We start from the raw sequence: 10,317 nt of genomic DNA, 5'->3' as shown, positions 1-10,317 counted from the left end.
GCAAAGAGAACACAAAAACAAGAATCATATTAGGATTTACTCTCACAGCCTCACAAATAATCTGCCATGACTTACTCAGCATGAACCAATAGATTCTATAAGATGAAGCAATGATTTGTAGCAATGTAGAGTGCACATACACTAAAACCTTTGTATCCTGTATTGAATCAGGAAAAGCAATCCCATATCACTTAAAGCACTATTTTGTAATCAGTAGTAAGTTGTTTTAATATTGATGTAGAGAAAATGAAATGAACATGAAATTTAAAAAACAAGAGAACTGAACTGTCTTTGAATCTATAAAAGGGGGAGTCAGGAAATGGTTAATTCCCTGTGATGCAACCCATTCCCCCCTCCCCTCTTTAAAGATGCTATGATTGGATGGGAGATCTCTGAACCTTTGGGTGTAAGCACAGAGGCTGCAGCCCACAGACCTTCTCTCTTGGTTTCCTGCTAAGTCCTTGCTAGGGCTACATCTCTCACTGTCGTCTCTATGAAATGGACTGTAGCATGGGAAAAGCAGATGGGAAAACTTAAGGAGGAAACTCAAAGGTATTTTTCAGAATATCTTTCTATGGCATCTGTGTTCTAAAACAATATGTTGTGTTGATGATAAATGTACTACTAGATTTAATATGGGTGAGTATAGTTTACTTGGGCAATTACCTTTGCCCTGCAGTGTCTTTTGCTGGGTGTTGCTCAGGAACAGTTTGCCTGGCAAAGATTCCAAAACCAAAGACCCCACCAAGCTACACCTAGGTATATTGAATAACTAAAGCCACTGTGATAGAAACTTTCAGCTAAATCAGTCAACTGGCATTGCACACACACACACCCCAGTATTGATCAAAATGATCAAAAATGTAGACAGAGCCATATCTTGCATGCTCTTCAGAACTAGGATAAGTATTTTGTTGTTTAATTGTGACAAGTAATATAAGTAAACTGACTGTGCCTATTTATTCATTCATCAGAGTAAAATGCATGCTAGTGCTATGTATATATGGTATTAACATAAATTATTCTCCAAATTCTATATAAAAAAATGCTAGAAACTGTGTGTACAAATGCTGGGGCCATAGGGGAAGGGAGGGAAGGAGATGCATGTTGAACAGCTTTGGGGGGGGAGAGGAAAGAGTAGAAATGCTAGAGACCAAGGGAGGGAGAAGGAGGGAAGGAAGGAGAGAGGGACATCACAGTGAGAAGAAGGAAGGAAATACATGCTAGAGACTATAGGAAGGGTGTAGAAAGGAAAGGAGAAAGATACTGGAGGGGGTAAGGGAAGGAAGGAAGGAGAGACATGCTGGGTATCTTGGGGGAGGAAGGAAGAAGAGACATGGAGATCAGGATAAGAGAGGGCAAGAAATGCTAGTGACTGGAAGAAGGCAAGGCAAGGTAAGAAGACCAGATTCTGTAATTGGTGCCTAAATAGAAAGGTGCCTAAAGTTAGGCACTCATTGCATGTTAATCACTCTTAGGTGCCCATTATAGAATTGTGCTTAGCAGCACCTAACTTAAAACGTAGGTGTCTGAAATATAGCCCAGGGTTTTAAAGTCACCTACTTTAGAGAACTGCACCTAGAGATGTCTAAGTCTTTCTTCACCTCTAAACATATCTACTTTGCTGATAGGCGTCGTTAGGTGTCATGTGATAGGTGCCTCTCTTTTGTAGAATTGCACCTAAAAAGATAGACACCTATTCCAATTAATCTTTTTTCCAATTATAAGCCTGTTAAAGCTCATTATTGAAGCCAATTTACCAATTAAGTTAGATGCCTAACTTTAGGCACCTCTTATAGAATTTCCCTTGAAATGCTGGAGACTGGAAAAGGGGGAGGGATGGAAAGGAAAGAGAAATGTTGGATGCCACTGGGAGTAGGGAAGAAGAGACACCTGCAGCAAGAGAAGGGACCACAAAGTATCAGTCTTTTAATAGAGTTTAAATGAGAAAATTTTAGAAAACTAGAATTGTTAACATAAGGGAAATAAATGTTATAATACTTATCTGAAGTTGTTTATATCCTTAGTTCTGTAAAACAAATCCAGTAAGGGTTGCCGAAAAGAAAATTATAAGAAAATGTTTAGAATCTACTGTATCCTATCCTGGTATTACACTCTACATAAGAAAGTATGAAATGCTATAATCCATTCAACAGGCCTAGCCAGACCCTTAAAACCAACATTCTACCTTTGACACTGGCCAATCCAAGAATCTTTGAAGAATTAACCGGTAGATCCTAATGAGTAAATGTATTCCCTAATGTTCATTTCCAGTTCGTAACAATAAACCCTGGGTCTACTAGGCTAATAGTTGTTAATGGACTAATCTTCTAGAAACATTTCCAGACCTTTTATAAACCCCAATTTACTGCTCCTTTTGTAATTGAAATATTTAATCATTTACACAGAAATCAGTATCAATTGGTTTATATAATTTTCGTAAACACCTACTCTCTCTCAACAGTAAACTGAAGATAATTGATCTTATACTAAATCATCATTCTCCCTCAGTCATTTGTTGTGTGAGTCATCACTTAAGAAGTCATTCAGAGATATTAAAAAGGTTACTTCTTATGCAAATTTCTATTCATCAACAATAAACCAATAATAATTTGTGTTGAGCTATATAAAAAAGACAACACAGGCTGTAGAGCTGAGAAAAATGTATTCATGAAGCAACTAAAGTCCAATATTTTTATTATTTATTTCAGTATTTATATACCATTAATAGCCTAAGGAGCTCATAATCGAAAGAGAAAAACGTCCAAAAACCAGCCTAAGTCGGCACTTGGACGAACATTTCTCAAAAACGTCCAAGCGCCGAAAATAAAGATGGGTTTTGGACGTATTTCTAAACAACCTAGGCCTTCATAGTGCCACTCAACGTCCAAAGCTAAAAGGGTGTGTTGAGGGCGGGAGTTGGGCGGGACATGGGCCGGCTTAGACTTAGTCGTACAGCACGTATAACCGAAAGTTTAACAACAGAGCCTAGACGGAACTTGGACATTATGACTTAGACCATGTAAAACATGGTCTAAGTCACAAAAAACCACCTAAACTCACCAAATAAGCACTGCAAACACATAACACAAACCCCCACACACTACCCTAGTGATCACCAACCCCCCCCCCACCCCATGGGTTCGGCATGCTAGGGTAACATACTCATATTATTTAAAATAATTAATATTTCAATGTTTGATAATACTGAACAATTCAAGCTTCTGTTCCAAAGTTTTTAATGCTTTATGAACTGATGCCTGTCACAAATCTTGAAGAAGGCCAACAAAATTAGACCACTTTGAGCTATATAACTCTTTGCTGTATCTCTAGGCCAAGAAGTCCAAATGAACACTTCTTGTTCATCTTGTGACTTGAAAGCACAGGGTAGACCAATATCTTTGACAGGACAAATAACTTTCCCTCTCTTTTATCAAGCTGTGCTGCCAAGCAGCTCAAGCAAAATGCTTTGCCACCCAGTCTGTTCCTATGGGTGGCTTGACATTTAGCTCATGGTACTCAGCAGTGCTGCTTGATTAAAGGAGGGGGGGGGGGGGGCTCTGCTTATAGGCTTTTAGTACAAAACTTGTATTCCTTTGTTAGATGGTATTCAAACCTTTTACTCTTTTATTCAGCCAGCAAAATCAATGTTTCTTTAGAATGCTAACTATTGCCAGCTAAATTAGACTTGGGTATTAAGTTCCAAGCCCTATCTGAACATAAACATTGAATATTTGGGTCTTTAGTGGCACCCAGAAGTTATGCCGGTATAGCAAATTTTCAGTGTCATACCCTTATAACAGATTAGTCAACTGGTACAATCATCATTTTATAGTTGACATATGCTGATGAACTTGAAGCCAATATTGCCATGAATTTTGAATAGTAGTGCAATCATTGACATTAACAAAGCTTGATTAATGCAATGTTTTATACCCAAGTGTTGCTAAGATGCCATGTAAAGCATTGTAGATGATTCAGAATTCAGCAACTAAATTAATTTGGGGGAAAGGAAAATTTGAACGTGTATCTCTACTATTGAAACAGCTTCCTTGGCTATCTGTGATGCACCGTATTCAGCATACGGTTCTGGTACTTATCTACTAAACATTGACTATGGCAACTCTATTGCAGGGGTGTCAAAGTCCCTCCTCAAAGGCCACCATCCAGTCAGGTTTTCAGGATTTCCCCAATGAATATGCATGAGATCTATTTGCATTCACTGCTTTTATTGTATGCTAATATATCTCATGGATATTCATTGGGAAAATCCTGAAAACCTGACTGGATGCATTTACAACAAACGACAAAACTGTATACTCTGGTGCATTGTTTGAGATCTGATAGCGAAAGGCGGGTTTCAGTACCAGCACCAAATACAATCTGCTATACAAAGACATCCTCATGGGCACTGTTCCCTCTAAGCTGAGTAGAAGTCCTCTAACTGCCTTGCTGCCAATAGGGGGTGGTGCTTCCAATATTGTGTTTTCAATTGCTAGCAACAAGCATGTTCCCCAAAATCCTACAGATTTTGTCCCTCACTATTGAAAATGTGATAATGAAACAGCGCCCCCAACTGGCAGGACTAAAAGTAGTGGACTCCAGCTCAGCTTAGAGGGAACAGTGCCATGGGCCTTCTTTGTTGTGGGCCAGTGCTGTGGCATAGGCTCCTGACATTCATTTTTGTTCAGCACTCTTACCTTTTTAAAAGGGTTTTAAAAACTAGTTTGTTTATGCAGCCTTTTTTAGTGTTCAATATTTTTATTGGTATATAACAAGAAATGTTATCAAAAAAGAACATCGGTAGCAGAAAAAAATAGAACAAGTATTCAATGTCTAAAGTTTAAACCATAATCAATAATAACCGCACGTCAGAGGAGGGGTGGGACCATGGCAGAGGGAACGTGCTGGGGAGGCCTACGGCAACCTGCTAGGTTTGCTACAGCCAACCACCGATCCTCTGCAGGCTGCTTTGAAGGTGAGACAGGGAAGCCGGAGGACACTAAAAAGAAGGGAGAAAACATGCAGGCCTGGGGGGGGGGGGGGAGGAGTGGTTGCAGGCTTTGGTATAGATATACACGGAGGGAGGGAAGGAGGGTGTCCAATGAGGCATGCATATGCCAGACTGAGGGTGGGGGGAGGGGAAGAAATAATGGGTCTAAAAACAGAGGAGAGGGAGAGAGATTATGGACAATGGGATAGACGGAGGGAAAGAACAGAAAGGGAGAGAAGTTGGACACAAGGGATGGTGTGGAGGGGGAACAGATATACTGGATAGGAGGGTAGTTGGGAAGATAAAGGGAGAGATGGTGGACCCTGGGGTGGTGTGGAAAGAGGGAGAAATGCTGGATGAAAGGATAGTTGAGAAAAGGAGAGATGATGGATCTGGGGATGGTGGGGTCCATCGCTGCAGCTGCGGGGTTGGAGATGAAAAAAATAGGGAAGGGAAACGGAAGGAGAGGACAGAGATGGAAGATGGATGGTTAGCACAGAGAAAGAAGAAAATGACAAATGGGAAAGCGAATTATCAGGAGACAATCAGAGCCAGGGACCAACATGATTTGAATAACCAGACAACAAAAGGTAGAAAGGTAGAAACAATCATTTTATTTTCTGTTTTGTGATTACAATATATTAGATTTGAAATGTGTATCCTGCCAAAGCTGGTGTTAGACAGCAGGCATGAACTAGGAACTAAAAGAGAGAGGAAAAGTCTTTTTTATTTATTTTGTTTACATCACAGAGCTGGCGTGGGGTTGGAGAGGTTGTAACACATACTTCTACTAAGACTAAGGGGTCCTTTTATTAAGGTGCGCATTTAGCGCATGCTAAATCGGTTAGCGTACCTTAATAAAAGGACCCCTAAATATCTTAATAAAAAATTCAGCCCGTGACCTAGGGCCTGTTTTACAAAGCCGCGCAGCAACAGCCCCGAAGCCCTTTAAATCTCTATGGGCTTCAGAGCCATTCTCTGACCATTTTTTAAAAAAATTATTTTTATATAATTTAACCCTTACTGTCTTCCTTTTCTTATCCGGTGTAGTCTTCCTCATTATTTTAAATAGTCTGTGTTAGTATCCCTTTATATTATAGCTAAATTTTATGTAAACTGCTTAGGCTGTACATTTAAGAGGTGTATCAAATTGAAATGAAACTTGAAAGAAGTTACCTTGAGCATAGAGGAGTGGGGCATCCTGGCAGACCCAGTGTTCTGGGCTAGTAAGTAGGAGATACCATCGCAAACTGATCATATGGGTGAAAGCCTCAGAGTAGAGCTAGCCTAACCTGATGAATTGCTGCATTTCAGTCTTGTGCTTAAATAGTCCTAATTGGAAAGGTTTTTGGGGTGCCCTATATCTGAAATCAGAAGTGAAGGAGATACAATGAGCACTTGGCAAAATCAACCTTAGCAGTAAAACCTGCTTTAGTGACCATAGATGAATTCTGGGACTCTGGCCAAGCTTCACTCTTCTCTCTCTCTCTCTTTTTTGGAAATTTTTATTTTTATCCTCCAGTTTCAGCATTTAGTGCCAGATTGTCATACCTTATGAAAAAAAGAAAATATCTTTCATGGATAATAAACTGGTTCAGGTTGAAGACTATCTTAAAAACTTGCTGAGCAGCAGGTTGCAGTTATGAAAGATAATTTGCTAATATATCATAAGACTGAAAGTTTGGAAAATAGAGTGTGGTGCCAGAGTTGGCATTTTAAACTTCCCACGGTACCATCTATTCCTCCTTTGCTGACCTTAAAGAGATACTTTTTAGAGATATTTGAAATTCCTGAAGTCATGTCTATCTATTTCAAGAACTTGTTATATTCCACCTTTTGAACTTGACCCAGGCTTTAGAAAAAGAAGATGAGGGAGTCACACCAAAATATTTTGGATGCCAGTTTTGTTCTAGAACCTAATAGAGACTGAGTAGTAATGTTATTTTTTTCCACAAACATTAAGCTAATTTTTTTAAATTGTAACGTCTGTGTATTTCCTGATGTCACAGAAAAAAAGGTACCAGAATTTCCTGGTTTTGGCCCATTATTTTTATTAAAGATTTTTTGAAAAATATCACCATAGTATATAAACAAAATAAAAAAGAAGCAGAAGAAAAATGTATATGCATGTCCAAAGATTATCAATTAATAGGGCCAACCATATATTGTTTTTCAACACCTTCCATTTCTTTGAAGCACTTCCTGGTTTTGAGACGTTGAGTAATTTAGATGGGAGGCCTGAAATATCCTTGTAAATGTGTGATAAAACATAAACCTGTGAAGAATATCTACTGTGAACCAGCTCACTTTCTGAATTTCAGAGCAATGGGGAGTGACCCTTTGACCTCAGAGTCTTCAAGGACATCTACTTCATAGTTAGATTAAAGGTACTGCTTAGCTACCTCTTTCCATTACTTGGTAATTGAATGATTTCCCTGACATGATTTCTTGTTTAAATCTTTATTGATTTTCAAACTTTGATAGTGCAATACGATTGGTAAATCATAAATACTGCATAGAACGCACTAATAACTATACAATTATTACATTAAACAGTCATTTACTCCCATCCTCATCTTAATTATTAATACAATAATACATATTAAGTGATTACAATATTTTAACTCCTCAAAGTACATTTCCCTCCACCCACCCACCCACCCACCCTCCCTGGATGTGTAAAGAAATCTAATGAAAAAGAAAGAAACATGACCTTTACTGTAATGCAACAAAAGTAGTCAATGGACTCCATACATCATTAAAGGACTTACTATTCCCCAAACATTCCGCCATCATTCCTTCATACTTATATGTGGTACACACATTTACCCAGCAAAAAGTGTAATTAATCCTGTCATGGTTCTTCCAATTATGTATGATCAGTTGAACAGCTATTCCTGTCATGATCAGGAAAAGGCGACTTTTATACTTATCTAAAATAGGCTTGACATGTAGTAACGTACCACAAATTACAGCTTCTTAGGTTAAAGGAATAGATGACTCAAGAATGAGAAACATTCGAGAGGTGAAGTTAGAGAGGAGCCAGTAATTATGGAGGTGCCAGCAATATTCAGTGCCAGCACCCATATAGCTAAGTGACCAAGTAGAATTGCATAAATAACAATCCTAAATTTGCTCACAGCTATATTGGTGCTGGCACTGGATAACTACCAGGTTGTGATCACAGCACAGCTGAAATCCCTCATTCCCCATTCCCCATCCTACAACCCCAATCCCCAAGCAAAGGCCAATCCTTCCCTCCCAGACCCCTCTAGTAAAGGACAACCCCTCTCCTAGCTCTCCCTCAGTCATAGCAGGCCCTCCTGGGCCTATCTGTAAAGATGCCTGGTGGTCTAGTGGTGTTTGGGGCAGGAATAAACCCCACGTAGTCCTGCTATGACCTCTAGTGGTAGTCTCAAAGTACTACCACTAGAGGCTGACTCCTAGTGATAGTACTGCGTAACTGCCATTAGAGGTCATGACAGCCATTTTTAACAGGAGCCACAAGAGGCAAGAGTTAGTTGAGTTTGCTCCTGCCTTGATAACCACTAAACTACTAGGCCTCTTCAGGGATGCTCAGGATGGCCTGCTAAGTCTATCATCTTCAATCTTCAAATAACCTCTTTCTGATTTTCTCATACTATTTCTAAATTTCTTCAGTTCCAGGATGGTCATTTCCCTATTTTTTTTCTCTGATTTATTTTCTTGTCTTCTTCTCATGCATTCTACATAGTATTTAGAAAATAGGGTGGGGTGGGGGAGACACACCATGAGATATTCAGTACCAAAAAAAGCTACTTCAAAGATGCTTAAGGAACCAAACTAGTTTGATTTCAAACCACCTGATGTGCCAAACTAAAACACCTGGCTAAACTCTCTGGGCCTGATTCTGTATAGGATGCCCGGTCTAAGCAGCTGCCTAAACAGCTTTTGAGAATGCACATGAGCGTCCTCTATAGAATTACATCTGTCCATTATAGAATCATGTCTATTCTAATAGACAGACAATTCTATAATGACAGATTCTAATCACCCCGATTCTCTAATCGGTGTCCATGTCACAGATGCTGATTAGAGAATTACGTTGCCGCGATCAGCTGAGCGGCAGCGGCAGGGACCCCCCAAACCCCCCACACCGTCCACGGCAGGAGGGATGCCTACTCCCTCCTGTCACAAACCCTTAAACAATCCCCAGCAGGAAGGATACCCACTCTCTCCTGCTAGCACCCCCCCGAGCCCCCACCCCCAAAAATCCATCTGGACACCCCTTTGCCTTTAACAAAAAGGCCAGTCAGAGAGATGTTTACTCCCTCAGGACGGCAGGTCTGCCTCTTCAGAATGGTGGGCCATCCACTTCCCAGTGCATCCTGGGATGCACTGGGGAGGGGCCTAAGGCCCCTCCTATAGGAAGGGCTTTAGGCACCTGGCCCAAATGGGGTCTTAGGCCTCCTTTCCAATGCATTCTGGGATGCATTGGGCATGGCCTAAGGCTCCGATTGGCCAAATACTAAATCCACTTCAGGCTGTTGTTGTTTTTTTAAATATGCATCCCGATTGGCTGTATAGACAATGGTAGGTTGCCTTCCACTGTCTACAATCAGGACACTGTTCATAGAATATGGCTCTCTGTGCCCTAGCATGCAAAGTCTTGTTCTCCAGAGTAATTTTATGCAATATCCATAGTAGTCAAATTCCATCACAACAAATGCATATATGTTGGCTGCTTGTCGATTGGTAAAAGGGCCTGCATCTGCTTGAATCTGCCTGGGCCCTCAATTTCTGAAAATTTCAACTTATATATGTAAAATGCTAGCAAAGAGATTTTTGATAGGCAAATCATACCTATTTAAATAGGTATAGTATCAAACTCTCTCCTAATGTGATTTTAAATGCATAGGCATCATTGAAAATTAGCAAAATGTATACCCTTTAAAATTCTCCATGTAATTTCTAGCCCTTGTAATGTCTAATGTTTTAAGACTAAAAACATTTTTCCATGTTTTTTATTACAATTGGAAATGCTATCTTCTCACAGGAACTTATTTGGGTGGAAAAGAGCCACATATAGTGGTGACAAGTCAAATAAGAGCAAGACAAATAGGGCCTTCATTCCAGGATACACTATGGCCTGGTCTTTACTCCTCTCTAGTATGATACAAAGCTATTGCATATGGAACAGCCTGTGTAATGCAGAACTTGGTAAGTTGTATGTTAATCATGCCAGGATTTGGCACACAGTGAACAATGAGTTAACCTAAAGTTAAAATATTGTTCCTATTCCATTTGGACCTTCATTCAGCTTAATGATGGTTTCCAGCTATTTA

At 39.8% G+C, this 10,317-nt stretch overlaps 1 protein-coding gene across 1 annotated transcript in view; it reads left to right on the top strand.

The window, feature by feature from the left end:
- The first annotated feature begins 449 nt into the window (after positions 1-449).
- The window catches only part of LOC117367453, a 52,383-nt gene continuing 42,515 nt past the window's right edge, over positions 450-10,317 (top strand). Inside the window, exon 1 of the mRNA XM_033959998.1 lies at positions 450-552. The gene's annotated coding sequence lies outside the window, so the exon portion shown is untranslated. The remainder of the gene's footprint in view (positions 553-10,317) is intronic.

This window comes from Geotrypetes seraphini, chromosome 10 (genome assembly GCF_902459505.1).
Source record: "Geotrypetes seraphini chromosome 10, aGeoSer1.1, whole genome shotgun sequence".
Lineage (NCBI taxonomy): Eukaryota > Metazoa > Chordata > Amphibia > Gymnophiona > Dermophiidae > Geotrypetes > Geotrypetes seraphini.
The sequence above is the reverse complement of the archived record's forward strand: the minus strand, read 5'-3'. Positions and strand labels throughout refer to the sequence as shown.